This window comes from Camelus dromedarius, chromosome 5 (assembly GCF_036321535.1).
Source record: "Camelus dromedarius isolate mCamDro1 chromosome 5, mCamDro1.pat, whole genome shotgun sequence".
Classification (NCBI taxonomy): domain Eukaryota; kingdom Metazoa; phylum Chordata; class Mammalia; order Artiodactyla; family Camelidae; genus Camelus; species Camelus dromedarius.
In genome coordinates this window covers 75,169,794-75,189,215 of record NC_087440.1, presented here as the reverse complement: position 1 = coordinate 75,189,215, position 19,422 = coordinate 75,169,794, and the positions used below count along the sequence as shown (strand labels likewise).

At 46.6% G+C, this 19,422-nt stretch overlaps 1 protein-coding gene across 3 annotated transcripts in view; it reads left to right on the top strand.

Moving 5' to 3' along the window:
• The first annotated feature begins 2,044 nt into the window (after window positions 1–2,044).
• Window positions 2,045–19,422, top strand: part of STON2 (stonin 2) — a 139,791-nt gene continuing 122,413 nt past the window's right edge. For all 3 annotated transcript variants that reach the window (XM_010976393.3, XM_031454138.2, XM_064486167.1), the window contains exon 1: window positions 2,045–2,157. The gene's annotated coding sequence lies outside the window, so the exon portion shown is untranslated. The remainder of the gene's footprint in view (window positions 2,158–19,422) is intronic.

Below are 19,422 nucleotides of genomic sequence, written 5' to 3'. Positions count from 1 at the left end.
CTGAAATGAGAACGTAACACAGGTCGGGGGGTCACTACCTTTGCCTGGGAGAGTTAGTGAAAGCTCGGGGAGGAAGGGATATTTTAGTTGAGTCTTAAGTGCTAAGTAGAGGTTGCCAGAGAAGAAATGCAACACAGGAAATAGAACTAAGTAAAGCATTTTCCTAGATGAAACAAGGCATAGATGGGCATACAACAGAAACAGTTCCTGCCCATAGGAAGATTCCAGATTGAATGTGGTGGGATCCAGATTCTTCTCTCATTTATCCTTTCAGAGGGCTGAGTTTAGTGTGATGTGACCAGGTTTGATCAGTTTAAGTAATCTTTGTGGGTCAGCCTAGTTTTCTGGCTGAAGTAGCTGTCCTTCTTTGGGGTGAGAGTATGACCAATCCAAATTGAACTTCTGCTTGGGCAAAAGCCGCAGCCATGGAAAGTGAGCAACTGGTATGATGGGATTGTGATGCTTGGAGACAGATGTTGGTGAAAGAAACTTCCTCATACAGTCTGTTGTGCCCACATGTTTTTACCAGGTGAGGCCCCATCTATGCCCAGTACATCTTTCCTATATAAAGTGAATTGATTGTCCATTGATAAAAACTGGGGAAACTGAGCTAATTTTCTCCCAGAGTCTGGGGCTCCTCAAAATAAATGACTTTAAACTCACTTTAGGGCAAAAATCAGGATGTTTACAGTAGGTCAAGTTGGTTTTCACTAGTCTTTATTTCCCTTCCCAACTAAATTTCTCACTCAAGAGTTCTGTCAACATAGGAGAATAGAACTAGAGGGAAAAACCTGTAGGAAAATGGTTACATATTTGCTTTCAGGAAGACATTACTGCAACCAAAGTCAAAGGTCCTAAAATATAAACTGTACTGTTTGTTTCTACTCATTGTCTATCTGGGTGTTTTGGGGAGGGTCCTTTTATGAGTGGTAGAAAAACGTTCTGAGGGCACCCTGATTTATAGTGATCATTTTTATTCTCTAGAAAGGTTCATTGCAGGTGGGAAAATATGTTGCGAGGAACAAAGACTATGGGAGAAGAAATGGAAGATGGGAACAATTTTAATTCCCGATAGTCCCTCTCCATTCTAACTTGTGCCTCTCCATCTCAGTGTGGAGTGACTGAGTATATCTTCCAAATGAAAACCTCCCAATACTAGAGCTGATATCACTTGTCCACACGGGACATGCGTACATCCTTATGACAGCTGTTTCCAGTGTTTCTAAATATGTGTAAAGTACTTGGGAAAGAGGCTGGCAAATAATATGTGCCATGGAAACGTTAGAGTTGTTGTTGTTGTTGTTGTTGTTGTTGTTGTTCTTCTTCTTCTTCTTCTCCTCCTCCTCCTCCTCCTCCTCCTCCTCCTCCTCCTTCTTTCTGCCTCATCTCCCTAGCTAGGCATTAAGTTCCTTGTAAAGGAAGATCTCACCGTCTTTCTCTTTCTTAATAAGTTGACAGAGTGATTAGGACCTTGGACAAGTCGCTTACCCATTGCAGGCTCTGGTTGGACCACACAGAGGTTGTGTCAAGTACGATCTGAGTCCCCAACACAATTTGGCGCTCACTATTTACAAGCCACTGCCCTGTGTCCTACGCCCTTTTTATAGTAAAAGTATTAAATGAACATGAAGTCAAAACTCCATTAGGAGTGAGACGGGAGAAGCAATGATCCCCAACGTCCAGCCTTGGCACGGGGTGTGGGAAAGACTCCAAGGCGATCCCCACTCCCCGCCACCCCCGTGCTACTCTCAGCGGTGCTTTCCGTTCCTCCCGGTGCCTGGATTCCACTCGCTCGGAGGGGCAGGATCCCGGTTTCAGCGTCTGGATGGGAGCCTCGGGGTGCAGTGAGGACGCGAGGCTGCGGTGCCTGGGTCGCGGAGAGCAGGTCCGGGCGGCGCCGGGCCCGCCCCACGCCCAGGCTCCGGATGCCCAATCAGGGCGCGTCTCGGGCGCTCGCTGCAGCCAATCAGGGGCTGCGGGAGCGGCGCCCGGAGCCGGCGGGCGCAGAGCGAGCTCCGAGTCGGAGCCGGCGGCGGGTCTGCCAGTAGGGAGCGCGGCTAGAACAGCGGGGCGGACGGGGAGCTCCGAGACAGCTCTGCGGACTCTGCCGCGGCGACCTTCCGGCCGACACTCAGGACCCTGCGGGCGGCGTCGCAGGTAACCGCGCCCGCGCCCCGCAGGGGGAGAGCGAGCAAGCCCGAGGAGAGGGGCCCCGCAGGTGGAGCGGGCGGGGGGCGGGCTGGCCGCGAGGTCCTAGCGCCGCGGGTGCTGCCCGAGCCCCTAGCGCCCCCGCGCCTGCCTCGGTGGGGCCCCCGGGAGACGGGTTTCAACCAGCCGTCGGCGTCCAGGGGTGAGAGGGAGTGAGGTGAGTCCGCCTGAGGCGGGCGGAGGTGGAGTCGGGGAGGACAGGACACCTGAGACCCCCGCACCCACACGCAGGCACTGCCAGTGGGTGTCTTCCCCGAGATCTGGGTTCCCGCGACGCCTTCATTGGCCCGAATGGTGAGGCGACAACAGGTGTCTCTGCGGATGGTGCTTTTCTCCCCCACCCCCCACGCCTGAAATCCCGGCTCTGGCGTTCTGCCCCGCCGTCGGGGTGTCCGGAGACAGGACCCCAGCCTGCTCTCAGGCGCGCTGCCCGCTGGACAGCGCCCAGAGACGGCCTAGACCCGGCGGACCTGGGCTTTGGATGGAGTTTCCTCTGCGCGTTGCCAAGCAATTTGCCGGACACCCGCCTCTCGCTGAGATGAAGAGAGAGAGAGAGAGAGAGAGAGAGAGAGAGAGAGAGAGAGAGAGAGAGAGTGTGTGTGTGTGTGTGTGTGTGTGTGTGTGTGTGTGTGTGTGTGTGTGTGTGTGTGTGTGTGTGTGTGTGTGTTGCAGCCGCTACTGTGTGTGTGTGTGTGTGTGTGTGTTGCAGCCGCTACTAAAAGGAGCTGCCCGAGGGCTGTAAGTGAATCATTAATTGTGGTCTTGTGCGGCTAGTAAGTGTCCTCTGCCTGTCTCTTGCTTTCTCTTAGGCAGGTCCTTCATGCTCTCTCTGCCTCACTCTTCTAATCTGTAGTGACGACAATGCTTTTTACCTGCCTAATAGCTTTGTTTTGAGGATTAAATGAGCCAATGCTGAAAAACACAGAGGACAGCGCTAAGTACTCAATACATGCTGGTTCTTACTATTTAATATGCGGGGTGGATGGTCTTATAAAGAGTAAATCAGACGTGTCCAAACTGGCCTAGTAACTATTTGGATCTCCGAACAGCTTTTTACACTTTAAGGGGAAAATACTGTTATTAATGTTACTGATAGTATCATTTGAAGGTAATATATCCTTTGAGGTATTAAAAAAGAAACCTGCTTCATTGGAATGATGAGAGAGATAAATGGATTCCAACTAGTAACTGAGAAAACCTTTGTAACCCTTGAAAAAATTGGTATGAATGCTATGTGGAAAGAATATCATGGTACTTTGTTGAATCTGTCGTTAGTGTGGCTGATTTAGGGAGGAAATTTGAAGGTTCTTATACTTCCTACTCCTCCCTTAAACAAATAAGTGAAGTTTTAAAAAAGGGAGAGAGAGAGAAGAGAAGAAAACAAACAAAGGCCCAACCACACAACAACATGCCAGCAGCTCACAGAAACCCCAAATTGCAGTTCCCACTTCATGTGATTTTTTTTCCCTGTTTCTGACCTGGGTGGTCTGGTTCAATTCTTTGCCACTGTGTCACTTTCCTTGTTTAATTTGAAGGGTGAAATCAGTGTTTCACCCCATTAATTTATCTTTTTAAAACCTAAAATGTCAAATATGTACCAGACTTGCTTGGAGTTCTCAGCCCTCTGCTACTTGCTTCTTACCCTCTGACAAACCAAACAGGACCTTCCCAAAGATTCTCTAGGGGGATGTTAGTGGGACTCTGCCTGTGTTTTCCTGCACGTTACCCCCAGAGCCTGGGACCTGGGGACAGGGCACAAACGAAATGCCCTAATTCTCCAAGGGTCTCCAGTACACTTGCCAGGAGCCTTAGAATAAATACATCCACTTAGAGAAAGTGATTATCTTCTCAGAGGGTAAGAAGCCCACTTCCAGATGCAAATCTTTCAAGTGTCAAATTAATTCACCAGCCCTTTCAGTTGTTGGTAAGGAGACTTACTCTCTGCACCGGAGTGGGAGGATCTGAAGCTCTGTGCTGGAGGAGGAAGAGAGGCATGTGGGGCAGGAGAGAGATTGCTGAGTTCACAGCCAGACCCACACCTGGTGAGAACTCGATCTCTGTGGCCAGGAGACTTGGACAAGTTGCTTTGCTTTTCTCAAAGTGTCTCACGTTGTAAAATGAAGATTCCAAAAAAATTTTTGTTTTAGAGGATTTGTTCTAAGGATGATGCTAATGAATAGAAAGCCCCCAGCACCATTCCAGGGATGTAGTTGTAGACCCGTAGCATACAGAGGAGGTCCACAAGGTGAGAGTGATCACTCATACCTGGGAAGGAAAAAAAGACTTGATTGAGGGGATACATCTGAGCTGAGTGTAGACCGATGAGCAGTTCTCTTGTGTTGATGGCGTTCAGGTGGGATTGGAAGGAAGAGCAGAGCAGAGGGGAGAAGTTCAAACAGAGACGATATGGGAGATCAAAAGCAGTGTAATAATCATCCTAGGCCAAGTAAATCTCAGTGGCTTACAACCACCAAGGTTTATTTCTCATGTCTGGTGAGCATCCAGCATAGGTCAGGTTCTTCTCCTCATCTGTCTTGATTTTGGGATCCATCAAGACTTAAGAAATAGCCTCTCTCTGGGACAATACTAATCTTGTTTATGGGAAAGGGAAAAAAAGAGAACATGACAGAACAAAACTATTATGGCCCTGAACGTCTGCTTTGAAGTAGCAGATATTGCTTCAGCTCTCATGTTGTTGGCAAAGTAAGACACCTGGCCAAAGCTGATGTCAGTGGTACGGTGAAGGACAAGCCTCCTGCAGACAGGTGTATTCGATTAGGAGGGAAAGTGCAAGAGGAAACAAGGCCAGGGCGGGGTCCCAGAGGCAGGTGAGGCAGGGCCCTGGGTTGTGTGCCAGGGGTTTGGGACTTTATCCTCTGGGCAAGGAGCAGCCACTCAAGGGTTTTAAGTTGGGGTTTGATAGGATCAAATTTTCAGGCTGGGCACACATCTCTAGGAGCAGTGCAGGGAGACTGAAGTAGGTGAGACCACAGGCAAGAGGTGATGAGGGCTCCCTGTCCCATCAATGAGCACACGCTCCTTTGCCTGGTTCTAGACTTTGTACTCAGTTTGTCAATGTATTTCCAATCCTGATCCATCACACTTCTTGTCATCCTAGTTTTAATTTCTTCTGAAGCTGGGTTTGCTCACTGGGTGGACATCTGGCTGAATTTTAAAATAGTCAGACCAAGACATTGCTCACTTCTCTTGAGGTCACCTTCATAAATAAACATCTGAACCATATGATCATGCAAATTGTGATCAACCCCCAACCAAGATAAATAACCCCCTGAGAACCCAAGGTCATCCATGGTTTGGCTTCTTACTAATGGTTGGAGCAAGTTGTGACAACTCCCTTAGCTGTGACTCACTGCTCCTATCATGAGAGAGCATTCCAAGAATGGACGTTAAGGAGAAAATATGTTGGCATGTACAACATGACACATAAAATAAAACATAGTGAGGGTCTGTTTTCTTTTCACTGCATTTTTCCCCATCCTGGATGCAGCAGAAGTTTGAACTCTACCAGGATCTAGATAATGAGTGATATGCCTGCCCAACAGGCACCATGCAAATGCATGAAATACTTCCAGGGTCAACATTTTAAGTGCTGGCTAGCATATGACAGTATTTGTTTCAGGGTGGCATGGCATGAGTGTAAAATGGTCCATTGGGGTGTTGAATAAACTGGAAATTCTATGCATGTTAAATTTGTATTAAGTAAGAAATGTCATGGTGGACCTAAGCTATGAAATGAAATGAGTGAGATTTGACAAGATCCTTTTCCTAATAGAGATTTGACAAACAAATGACACCTTAAAGTTGTGCTCTTGAAGACAGGAGAATCCCCTAGGATTCTGGGTACCTGCAGAGGGAGATGTGAAAGCTTGGAACCATAACCTCTGTCCAGGAGGCCTGAGGCCAACTCTGTTGGTTAACTCTTGTCTGTTTCTCTGTCCAGGTAATTTTGGAAAGCCAGCTCTTTCCCCTCCTCCTGAAGGGTTGGCCTTAGTGCTCCGTCCCTTGGTCAACTCTACAGCAAACTCCCACAGTTCCCTTAACCTCTGGTCTCCAGGAAACTTGGTCTAAAGTTTCAAAAGATGTAGCAAACAAAACCCTAGACATGAGGGAGAGCCAGTGAGGAAAGGGGCACTTAAACTAGCCAGGAGGGATTTAAAACACTGAACATATTCTTTAGGAAGTGTTACCGTTCGCTGTTGGATAGCATTAATCCAGAAATCTGATATTTAAGAAATGTACGTATTAAATAACTAGATAAATAGTATGCTCTCTGTATGTTTATACTGAATAAATGCTATGGTATATATCACAGAGATGTTTCTCCATGTCTAGCAATTTCAGGTGGTAGCTTTCGAGTGCTATTGCTGTCTTTCTGAAATATAACTGTCAAAGAAACAGCCCAAATTCTATAGACAGATAATAGAAGGGCAGGATTGAAAACTCAAAGTCCCTTGAATTTTTTGCTCGTGTATACATCTCTGTCAGTCCAGCTAGCCTCCTACTAACCCAGGCTTGCCTGCTCTGCGTGGTCTCACTACCAGGCAGGAGATGGTCAGTGTTCCTTACGATATTTAGTCACAGTGAGGAGTGTGAGGCTACTTTTCAGGTTGCTGAAGGCCCAGTAAAATCTTTGGAAGGTGACTTCACGTGAGCGGCATCGAGCATCTTGTGGGTGCAAAGCTATAAGGAAGATGTTACGAGGAATCCAGAAAAGTGTAATACTTTGTCCTCTGACACGGCCTCTAACCTGAGAGAGAAAGGGCATAATATTCATGCAAAATTGATAATAGTTCCATAATAGTGAGGCAGAGAGTAGGCATATAATCAAAGGAGCACCGTGTGCTGTGAACGCAGAGGTGGAATCTTTCTGAGGTTGTCCTGGGCTGGGAAGGCTCAGGGAGGAGCAGTCGCACTGGAACGGAGGTAGAAGTGGGATTTAAGTGGGAGCCTCGGGTTTTAGGGAGTGGATGGACCTGAGTGAACTGTGGCTCTGATGGTCAGCACAGGCTTGTTTAGGTCTGTGACTTGGCTTTTGTGTCTGGAGTCAAGGGGTCAAGTAAGAGAGGAGCAGGGAAGCCCGAGTTTCTCTGCAGTCTGCCTTTCCTGACCACCACCCTACCATCTAATCTGAACACTCTGATGGTTTGCGTTGCTTGCATCACCTCCCGACAAATGAAGCCACTCCGTGATTCATTAAAAGATGAGTAACATTGGCCTCTAATTTGACCTTCCTAACATTTCATTTTATTAATAGGAAAGCACTTTGGAGTGAAGGATGACAAACCTCTTTATAAATACAATCTAATCCGATCATAAACTCTGTCAGGCTGGCAGGCAGTTGGTCTCTCTCCACTTGCAGAATGACTTGGGAAGGTCAAGTGATTTGTTTAAAGTCATGCAGGAGCCCCCTGGCACTTCTGCGTGTCCTGATGCCACCTCCCTCACATTGGTGGTGCCCAGCTTTGGTTACTCCGCCGATCTCCATAGGGCTAGTGGCCCTCAGAACTTGGGCCCTTGACATCTAGTTAGGATTTTCTCCATCTATTATTGTATCCCATGGAGGCCCTCAACTGTAACCCCAAATGTCCTCATTAATTTTAATTTGGGCATGAGATAATTACACCCTTCCCTTTCAGGCTTAACCCTGGCTCTCACTGAAAGAAAGTACCATTTCAGTGCTGTAGGTCTGTGCAAACACACCATCTGAATGAAATGGCAGCCTCAGCACTTTTCATGCCAAATGCCAACTAGTAGAGCAGGACTATCAGTGGCTTTCAATCTGCCCGAACTTTGAAGTGAGACACCAGACCCTTACCAGCATGATGGAATCACTCCATTGGCTGCCTTTCGAAGTTAGCTAATTGCTTTAAAAAAAAAAAAAAGTGAGATGCTTTAAATGAAAACAGATTTTATTTCTCTGCTTTAGAAACTGAATATGTTTGTCTGTCTTTCCTGACTCAAGTTTTTAAAAGAGAGAAATTATAATCCCGTGGTTATGTGGATGAGGCTGGGGTTTTCCATAGCCTATTCACTTACACGTTGTTTAAATGTTGTCTGTTGTGTGAACCCAGTTTTACTTGTATCTTTGCCAAACATAAAGTATTAATTTTTTTTGACATTACTTCTTGTCCCTACATCTCCCTCCACCTCAGACTGAGCAGTTGAAAGGTATGTAAAACTTTTTTTTATAGAATTATCAAAATCACTATCAATAGCTATCATTCATTGAGTTTTACTACTTCCAGGTCCTCTGCTGGCAGTTTACTCCATATTATCTCACTTAATTTCTATCTCAGCTCTGTGCGTTCGGGAGGAGTGGGGCCTCATTTTACAGGCGAGCAGAGGCTGGAGTTGAGTAATTTGTCAAAGGTTGCAGTAGACCTGGGCTTTGAACCCTCTTCTAATCTCTTGGCTCTAGAAACTGTGCCCTTAGTCACTACTGTATCTGGAAACAGATGGAAGAGTGCTCTGAAGAGTTAACTGGGGCTGTCTGTCCACACTGGCCACACCCACAGAGATCCCGGTGGGAGGAAGACAGCCCTTGTTTTTGCTCTGGTAGGCAGTTCCCACTATCAGCAGGGCTGTTGAAGCATACTTCCCTCTCTTCTTTTCCCTATCTCTCCCTCCTTAATATTTTTGTTATAAAGTATCATCCAGCAAGGGAGTGAGCTGGGGAATGGGGATCTATTTGCATAAATTCCGCACAGTTCTGTCACTCACATCAGCCTAACTGGCGCAGGCAGCGGGTTTGTCTGCAGCAGTTCCTTCAGCTGCTTGGTCCCTGGCACTTGGGGTCCCTGAGCTCACGTGCTCGGCTGTGGGTTGGTGTTCAGTTCCTGAGCCCTGAGCAGGCCTTCCGGAGGCCGCTCCAAGGAGTCAGAGTCATTTGCTGTCACATATAAGACTCGGCCAGGTGACTTGGCCGGTCACAGCACTGTGCTCATGGGGCCAGGGGCTTGATCCCCTGTCGTCTGGCTGCCTCCCTCCTGTGCAGCCAGTCCTGGCGGGGCACTTGGCAGATGTGAGTCCCAGCCATAAGAGAGCCAGATGAGGGCAGGTCGTTTATGCAGACTCTGCAGCCAGACTGTCCAGGTTTGAATTGTGTGATTTTGGGCGTTACTTAACCTCCCTGTGCCTCATTTTCCTTGTCTAAATAAGTGGGATAATAACTGTACCTACTTTATTGAGTTCTTAGGATACGTGAGTTATTTAGTTAAATGAGTTGTAAAGCACTCTGAGATCAACGTCTTGGAAATAGGAAGTGTTATGTATGCGTTTATGAAATAGCACATAGAAATAAAGTGGTAGGTGAACCTCATTGTTTGTAGGTAGACATGGTGGATAAAGCCCACCCAACTGCTTTAGTAAAGGTACTTATGATGAGTTGCATGCAAACGAGATAATTATCAATTGTGCTAGTGGAGTTTGCTATTTTAAAGAATCATATGAGAAATACGTTTGTTGAGGGGAGGGTATAGCTCAGTGGTAGAGTGCATGCTTAGCATGCACAAGGTCCCAGGTTCGATCCCCAGTACCTCCATTTAAAAAATTAATTAAAAAAAAAACTAATTGCTTTCATCCCCCTAAAAATTAAAAAAAAGAAATCTGGTTTTTTGTTAACTGCCTTTTTGTGAAATGAACATGAGAGAAACCATGTAAGAGGAAGAGGGAAGTCCAGGACGACTTGTTTTGGGGGGATGACCGGGCCTACTGGGAAGACAGAACTGCTACCATCTTGGGTGGGGGAGGCTTCTGGTGGAGTAGTCTGGGGGCACCAAGAGTACTTGTTGAATATGTGAAGTTTGAGAGGCCTGTTGGACATTGAAGGTGCTCAGTGGGTATTAGCGAAGTCAGGGCTGGAAACCTCTGTGTGGGGCCCTCGCTAGAGATGGGACCCAAAGCCCGGGAAGGAGTGGAAGCAGATAAAGAAGAGAAGGGGTCCCAGGGCTGGACCAGGGGGTATTCCAGCCCCAGTGGAAAGATCAACCTGGTGCCTGTTTTCTGGTTTGTTCTTTTCTTTTCTTTGCCAGTGTAAAGTGAAGTATGAACCTATTTGATGCTGGTGTTTTCTCTGAATGGTTATCATTTGAATTCTGTAGCGCTTGGACTTCAGAGTCAATAGACTAGGGTCAGATACTGCGTGATCTCTTCGCAGCTTTGTGCCCTTTGGCAGGCTGCTGACTGTCTGAGTCTCCGTTTCCTCGTCCTGAGTTGGGAACTGATAGTAAAATCGCCCCTCGCAGAGACTTGAGGGCTCCGTATAAGTGTGGCTGTATTAATGCTATGAAGCAGTTAATCGCTTCAACACCGTAACGTTCTCCCAGCTCATGCCGATGTGTGAGAAGTCAGGAGCGGTGGCAGCTCACACATTTTTAAAGCCCTTTGAATTTTCTCTGAACGGAAAACCACATTTTAATTTAACCCACACTGCTACTGTTTTCCTTCTTTTTATTCAAAATAAAAGAGAGGTCAAGGAGGTACCGCAATAAGTTCTACACACATGTATCAGCCACTTAAGCTTCCTCTGTAACTGAAACACTGCACCCAAGTTAAAGTCAGGCCCGTGGATGTGGCAACTTGTTCATGAATCACATATGCACAAGCATTCAGAGGCCTGAAAACTGAAACAGGAAAAATGGGTATCCCTGCTGATGTCAGCGTTTCAGTATTACATACGCTCACCTCACGTGTGCTCTCTCTCGCTATGTGCCGGGAAAGGAAGTTCTCACTCTTTTCCAATAAATAAACTGATCCTCCCTACTGTCTTTGTTTCTTATTTATTTGTTTTTATTTTTTCCCTCCCTACTTGTTTTTAAATGCAAGTTTTATACTTGGTTGGAAAATGCATCTAAGACACTTGATTTCACTCAGCAAATAACACGATTTTGAATTTTTTTTTTTTTATAGTCTCACTCTCCAAGCTCAGTTAGGACCAAGAGATGGAGAATGAAATTCTGAAGTCTTGTCTCCCAACTCTCTAATTAGAATGCCTGCTGTGTTTGCATATGTGGTTTATATGCTTCGAATTTGTGGCTTTTCTGTTTTGCAAGAGTTACTGTCAGTGAAACGTCTACCAAAAGAAATACTACTATTAGTGGTGACGGGACCAAATCTATGTGACAGTGTGGTTGGTTTCTAAATTCCTACTAGAATTTTTGAGAACCCTTCTCCAGATGGAGGTGGGTGGTGCGAGGACTGAATGAAAACATTAGAAATACCGAAGCAGAAGAATTAATAGGAAAGAGTTTCCAGTGATTAAATTTTTCTTTCTGTTCTTTCAGGTTGAGGAAGTAAGAAGAATAGGCATAAACTGTGGGAAATTTCTTTCAACTTGGAAAAAAACAATAGAATAAATAATTCTTAGCTACAAGGTGAGAGCCAGGCAGTCACAAGGTCAAAGGATTCTGTCCCATTTGTCTCTGGTGACAGCCTCTGGCCCCGGCCCCCCACAGAGGAACTCTACCCTTAAACAATAGCAGCGTCCCTGGGAAGCTGGAAAGGTGCATGCAAAGGGAAGTTTTAGAATTCGGATCATTTCAGAAGCATACCAGTCGTTATACTGGTTTTCCATATTTTCCAAATTTTCTTCAGTGAGAGTATTCCTTTTTGAAAGCAAGCAAGCAAGCAAGCTTTGAGAGAGAAATAAAAATTAGAAAAATTAATTTAAAGGAAGGAAATACACTAGGTGTGGAGATGGATGAGCTGTCACCATTTCAAGGTGCTGAGTTGCTCAGATTTTATAACATGAGGATGATTTTGTCTACGAGCCGCGACACTTCCTAACATATCTGCTCTCTACATTTACAATCCATAAAAAAGCGCCAGGTGTCAACAATGCATGTCACCCATCAGAACCCAAGACCCCGCTCTACGGAAGTAGGGCCAGCCCTCAGTGAACAGATATTTACTCAACTTTCACACTGTGCCAAGGCCACCCAGTGGGCCCCGTTTCTCGCTGCTGTCCGTGGCAGTTGGAGACACCCACGTGCCCCTGCTGTCAGCCAGCAGACGTGAACGGGGATGTTTCTTGTTTGCGAGGGGTCTGCTTCACAAGGATAACGCCCCGGGCCCTGCTGCAGCTGCAGCCCGAGGCCCACTGCCTCAGCCTGAGTTTGAGTGTTTGGCTGGGTTGTTTTAGTTTGATGCCTATGTGTCTGTTTTGCTGGGGGGCAGCGGGAGAGGAGGGATCCTGAGAAAAGGGAAGGAGATATCCTCTGCACTACTGAAAATGGAAATAAGGAATTATCAGTTCAGGGTCAGTAGAAGACACAGTGCCTGGCTTCCTTCTACTCTGCTCCTCTGGGATGGTTTTGCTTTGTTTTAAAAGGTCTGAAAGCGACTTGAGCTAGATAAATTGTTCTATGGTGGAGCTTTTAAGAGCGAGTGCGGAGATCCCTAGGGGATTCATGGAGGGCCTTTATAGAAAAGAGATCTGGGAAGTGCCTCCAGTTAAAACTAATGTTGCATGTATGTGTATTTACCTGGAGAGGAGGGGCTCTGGCTTAAATTAGATCTCAAAGAGATCCAGAGAATTATACTTTTTTTTTTTAAGAAGACGAATAACCAGTTCTAGGGGGGAGGCCTTCATGTTTGAGTGCATCTTGGCCTAGAGAACTCTTCCTGGTGGATGAAGTGCACAAGTAGTGGAAGTACCAGCTTAAGTGTGTGAAACGTCTTAGCTGCACCCACAGAAGCCCGAGCTGTAGAAAGGTGAGGGAGGTTTCACTTCCACCAGGGCTGGGAAGCTGGAAATCCAGAAACGTGCTCCTGCAGTCTCTCTAACGCTTCCTGTTTTTCTCCCTCTCTGTCTTAAAACTTGAACCCACAGAGCTCCCTTATCTCCGTGTTACCTGAAGAGCTCACTAGTTGTAGCGAACACTAGTATCTCTTTTACCTGGTCTTCCCCTTGATTTAACTGAACCAGGTTGATTTTCCCAGCAACGGAAGGTTGAATTTGGTCCGGGCCTCCACAATGTGACAAGAAAAGGCATCTGGAGTGAATTCCCACGTGGCTGTTTCTCCCCGTGCCCAGCACATAAATGTTGACCTTCCCACCCTCGGTTCTTGTTTCTCTCATATTATACATTCTCTCTAGGTGACCTAATCCAAGCCCACGGCCGACCTGTCAATCTGTGTTACCAACACTCATCTCTCCCCTTCTGAGCTCTCGACGGGTCTGTTTAACAGAATCCGTAGACAGCTCAGTGGGGTCGTCCTGCACGCCTGTCAAACTCACGGGGTCCAAAATTGAACTCATCAGTCCCTGCCACCCTCGCAACCATTCTTCCCTCTGAAATCCTTGTCTTGGTGAATGACGCAAAAATCTATCCAGTTTTCCAGGACCCTTTTCATCCACCCACCACGTCACAACCCCTTAACCTAAATAAGCCCCAAATAGACTTTATCGCCATGTCTCGATGATTGTAGTCTTAAATGGCTCGTTAAAAACATTCCCCCGCTGTATCCCTCATCTTGCGATGCCTGATCGCTGTAGTTACTAGCTGGTTTTCCCACCCTCCAGTCCACCTTCCTCGCTGCTTCCAGAATGGATCTTTCTAAAATACAACTGAATCATGCTATTTCCTCATTTAAACATTTTTAATTGCTCTCCATTGCCTTTATGACTAAACCCAACCTTCTAGGCATGGCCTACAAGGCCCTGTCTGACCTGACTCCCCATCTTTTCAACCTCCTGGCTTACTGCTCTCCTTCTGGCTCATTGCTTTAGTCAGACTGAATCATCTATAGTTCAGAAAACACAATGTGCTTTTATTCATCTCCTAGGCTTTACATGATTACGTTTTATTAACAGCTATTTTGAGTGGGGGGCTTATCAAAAGACTATTACACTTCAAGGGTTTAAGTCATGTACAAAACAGACATCATCACCCCATCCCTGCTTCTTGCCCCATTGCTAACACTGACCATCTCAGGCCATCCCTGAACTCAAACCTCATTCCTTAGCCCCATCTTCCCCTCACACGGTGCCTTACCTTACCTCCAGATCTGACCCCATCTTCGATATGTACTTTAGGAGTTGGGGTAAGGGATGAGTGATGTTCAGGGATGGGGTTGGGTAGGAGGGAGGTCTGGGGGTGAATGTAAGAGTCAGGGATGTCTGCTGAACAGACTTCTTGGTAACAGACAGTGGTTTTGCATGATAACACAACCATTTTAACCTCGCTACGTAAAGTGACACCCTCTAATTGACCATATTGCATTGTCCTGCTTTATTCTTATCGATGCTGTACTGACAGCTTGGAATGTCCTTTTCCTCTACCTCCAGCTGATTTCTGTTTGTCTCTCGAGCCCCTGCCCAGGTGTCATCTCCCCAAAGTTTTTCTTCACCCCAAGATTGGGCTAGGGGCCACTCCTCGTTATGCTTGGCGCTGCTGGGTTTTCCTGGGGTAGCCCGGGTCACACTGCATTGTGATTGTCTTTTGTTTGCCTGTCTCCCTCTTCCAGGAAGGGTCTGGGTCTTAGCCCTGTCTGTCTCCCTAGAATTTCACTAAAATGTGCCTAACAATAGGAGATGCTGATTGAATGCTATGAATGAGTGAAGAAATGAAGAAATGGATGGGTGGTAACTTATGACAGTTAGAATTCTAAGACCCTACAGAGCACAAATAGCCCAGAGTTCAAAAACACCTATGAAATCATCTCTGTGTTCTGTGTGTGGGGGATTGTGTACCACCGTTGATTCCTATCCAGGTTTAACCTTCCTGTATTGGCTCCCGCTTAGGTACCACCTCAGATCCTCTTAGCCCCACCTGTTTCTGGGATGTAGTGGTGCCCATCTCCACTGGCCTCTACCATCCTGCCATCCAAGGCCATGCTGGAGTCCCTCCCACCACTTCTGGACTCAAATGAAGCACCACCCTATAGGGTATGGAATCTGGCTTCCCCACCTGCTGCTGAAGGGGCCAGACAATACGTCCCAAACATGTGGAGAAGTTGGGTCACCACAGAGTGAACTTTGACCAAGGGGAACAAGAAATCAGCAAGAGCTGGCAGATTCATTCCGTCTCCTAGCACCACTTCCTCTGCTGGAAGCTTTTGAGCTGCTGCAGTTCCTAACAGCCTCTCTGGGGATGTCCCGTAGGACCAGGCAAGAAGCTATGATTCTTGTGAAGCCCCAGCCAGTCCCACTTCATCTTATATTTGCTTTTGCTGCCTCATTTCTCTTCTTCCCTCACTCTGGCTTCCCTGGGATTGCTCTAAAGCACTGGCATAGAAGCTTTGTCTTAGGTTCTGTTTTCTCAGCAATCCAGCCTAAGATACATTCAAACCTACTAGCATTTCTCTAGAGAAACAGAGACCAGTGAAGGTGGAAGAGAGAGGAACAGCACAGGCCAGGCAGTGTCCAGTGTGTGTATCTGGCAGGAGTCTACACCTTCAGTCATGCCTCCCCTGTCCTTCCTTGTCTGTGCTGCATTGGGCATCCTCATGTAGGGAATTGGGCAGGTGGGTTCATTAGTAGAAAAAGATCTGTCACTTAGAAACTGTGATCTGGTTCCTGTGCAGACTGGCCATCTGTTCCACGATTTCCTATTTTTAAAAATCTTTCTAATTAAAAAAAAAAATCAAGCATGTATCTTTAAATGTTGGTGATGCAGTGGAATATTATAAAGTGATGAAAATTGATCCTTATGAGAATCTGTGATATATTCTGTGTTTAAAGTAAGCTCCACTTATTACTTGTGTGGCCTTAAGAAGGACTCAAGCCTTAGTTTCTTTATCTGGAAAATAGACACTAACAATAGCACTTCATCTGTGGAACTGAAGATTGATGAGATAATACATAGAAGGCCCTCAACACAGTGTCTTACAGAGGAAGCCATCAAAAGACACTTGCTATAGTTATTATTCTATTTTTAAAGTACAACTTGGGAATGATAGAATGTTCTTCTCTGTGTAGAAAACAAATTTAAGGTGAGATTTTGTAGTTCTTAGGATTTATTTGGTTTGTAAGAGGTGTTTCCTTGGTAAATCTCAGGTCTAGTTTTAATTTTGCTAAAGTGGGTAGAAAGGCCTGGTAAAAATCTTCCATGGAAGTAGTGCTTACCTGCTAGGTATTTTGTTGGAGAACATGTGGGAATCACACAGGGTTTCCTAAACATTCGACATTTCCCTGCTTTTTCTAAAATGTGGATGGAGGGTTGGGAGGGTGTGCGCTGTCTGGGGGCTGCTGGATTTTACACCCCTGGGGCAGCATTCTCTCCCTTGCATCGTCTGTGGCTGGCACCACCCAGAGTTGTGCAGCAACTCTGGGGGAGTATTAGGGTAGGGGGCCGTGGTGGAGTGCTGCGGAGGGCGTCTGGGAGGGAGGGATGCTGAACACACTGCAGTGGAGAGAGTAAAGAGGAGTTGATAGTTCAGCCCAGGAGGGAAGTTTCATTTCTACTGAAGAGGGAAGGATGGGAAAATAGCTTTCCTCTTTCTCATCTGCCTGGGGGGATAAGCGCTGTGTTTTTCTACGCAGATCTGTATTGAGCTAACTTTATGATAGAGCCGCCCACCAAGCTTGAGATCTGTGGCCTGGAGCTCTATTTCCTCTAATCCTTGTCATCCTGGTATAGGGACCATTGGCAGGAGCGTCTAAATTGAAAGTTCCGTGTACCTGTAGCTGGGCTGTAAACTGGGATAAGCCCAGATTCTCTTGTCACAGCTGGACTCCTTTACATATGGTTTCCATAAAGTCCAAAGAGGTTGGTGACGGTGCTGGTCACACTGCTGCCCTCCATGGACTGAAATAGCCCAGATGGTCGGGACACACCAGCGGTGGACACCTTGGCTGGTGCCTGCAGCAGCCAAGTCCTCTGTCCAGGGACCAGTGGAGCGCCCGCCTGGGCAGGCTGCTGCCCTCAGCATTGGTTGTGTGATATGCACTCCGCAGACGCTGCTCATGTAGGTGACCACATAAATGGGGCCCCAAAGTCATCTGACTTGGTGTCCCTGCCTCCAGTACCTCCTCTCACTAGACCTTTCCAGGCCAACTAGTGCCTCACATCCAGCCAGCCAGGCTGTTTCCTGTCTCAGGCTGAAGCTCACACCACGACGTCCTTTTTTCCCTGAATTTCTAAGATTCCCCCCACCCCGCCCCCACACTTTCGCTTCCTGAATGCCATGACCACAGGAGTGAAATCAGCAAGTTCTTGCCTTGTTTCCTTACCAGGCTGACTCCTCCTCGCCCTTTATTAGCGGAAGGAATGATGGTAATAGGTAACGTCAGTGCAGTACTTAGCATTCGTGGTGCTGGGAGTCTTCCATGCAGCGGCTTTTTTTATCCTTACAGGAAGCTCTGAAACTGATGTGAAATTCAGGTTTCAAGAGTTTGAGAGACATTCCCATGATGACACTTAGCAGTGAGGGGACTTGGCCTGCCTGACTGCAGAAATTGTGCTGTTTATCTTCCCAAGAGCCAGGTTAGATATAGCCTCTTCCAGGAAGCCTCCCTGGTTGCCCCCACCCCACCCTTGAGACCTTTGGTCACTCTCCATAGTAACCCTTGCTGTCAGTTAAATTCAGGGCCTCTTAGAGTTGGTGGAGAAAGACCTACGTTCCTTCTTTATTCTGAGGTTCCCATTATAGTAAAGACTGAAAAAGTTCCAAGACAGGGTAAGAAAAAAATTAGGACCTTTTTTGTATATTTGCATTTAACCAAAGTCAAACTCATACACATAGAAACAATATAATTTTGCTACACACAAGGTGTACCTATACGAGTTACGAATGATATTCATTGAACTCTCTGTGCAGAGGGTTTCATAACGGGACATGAATTTAAGGTTGTAGAAGGCATATCTTTAGGTCCTTTCAGTGTATTTCTGTGACTAAATGTGTGCTTTCCTTCTTAATAGTATTTGAAGTGCTTCATGAGTAAGAGGCCATTGGCTAATTGGCCTTCCTGGATTCTGTATTATCGATTTCTCTACCCCTCACCTCTAGCCTAGACCCAGGGATTGGCACACTGTAGGCTCTTAATCCTCGTTGGCTGGTTGAACAAATGAGTCAATGAATTGTTTGAGAAAAGTCTGCGAAGTCAGGACGGTTTTGGTTGGGGTCCCAGCACTGTTATGTACCAGCTCTCTGGGTTCGAGCAAGTTACTTGACCCCTCTGGCCTCAGCTTTTGTCATCTCAAAAATGGTGCTATTAGTAATGGTACCTACCTCAGAAGGTTGGTGGGAGGAACAAAGGAGATGATCTGTAGGATGACAGAGGGGAGCCTGCAGGTGAGAGTGCTTGGGTCCAGGGCAAGGAGGTGGCTGACGGGTCTGTGGGCATCATTGTTAAGAAAGCAAGAGCCACTCCAGCTGCTTCCTTTGCCCATGCTTTTGCTTCCCTGAACGGCCACGGGGAAGGATGATTGGCCGCCCTGGCGAGGCTCCAAAGCACCTGACTTTGTTTTCAGGGCCCCTGGCCCTTTCCACACTCTGCTACTTGATTGACAACGATGTGCTGAGCTTACTTTATGAATCCTGCTCCGCAGTCTACAGAGTGCTCTCACCCACGTTCTCTCGCTTACTAATTATTCAGAATTGGAATATTCCCTGTGGTTTCAGGAAATTCCTGCCCTTGTTATGACATGCCTGGTACTTGCCCCTCTCCTGCTGATAAAGTTATCACCAAGGACATTTGTTCCTGTATTTTCTGAATTGTCTAGCAACGTTTTCATTTTTTTCCCCCCAAGCCTGAGACTCAAAGAATCTCAAAGAGAAAAGGCTCATTTCCAACCTGTTTGTAAACGGCCAGATATAGAGGGGCCTGCTTGGTCCAGGCCTCCTGCCTCCCACACGCCCTTGTACGGAAGGGCAGAGCATGGCAGCTTTCCCTCACTCAGGCTTCCTCTTCTTTTCTGTCCATTTGGAGTCATGGGGCCTTAGGACTTGGATGGAGCATCATGGTGTTAAAATACATGTAACATAGAAGTTACCATTTAACCATTTAACCATTTTTAAGTGTGCTACTCAGTGGCACTGAGTACATGCACCTTGTGCAATCATCACCGCCATCCACCTTCATAGCTCTTTTCATCTTTCGGAACTGAAACTCTGTACCTATTAAACAGTAACTACCATTCTCCCCATCCCCTACCCCAGCCCCTGGAAACCACCATTCTACTTTCTGTCACTATGAATCTGACTACTCTCAGGACCTCATGTCAGTGGAATCATACAGTATTTGTCTTTTTG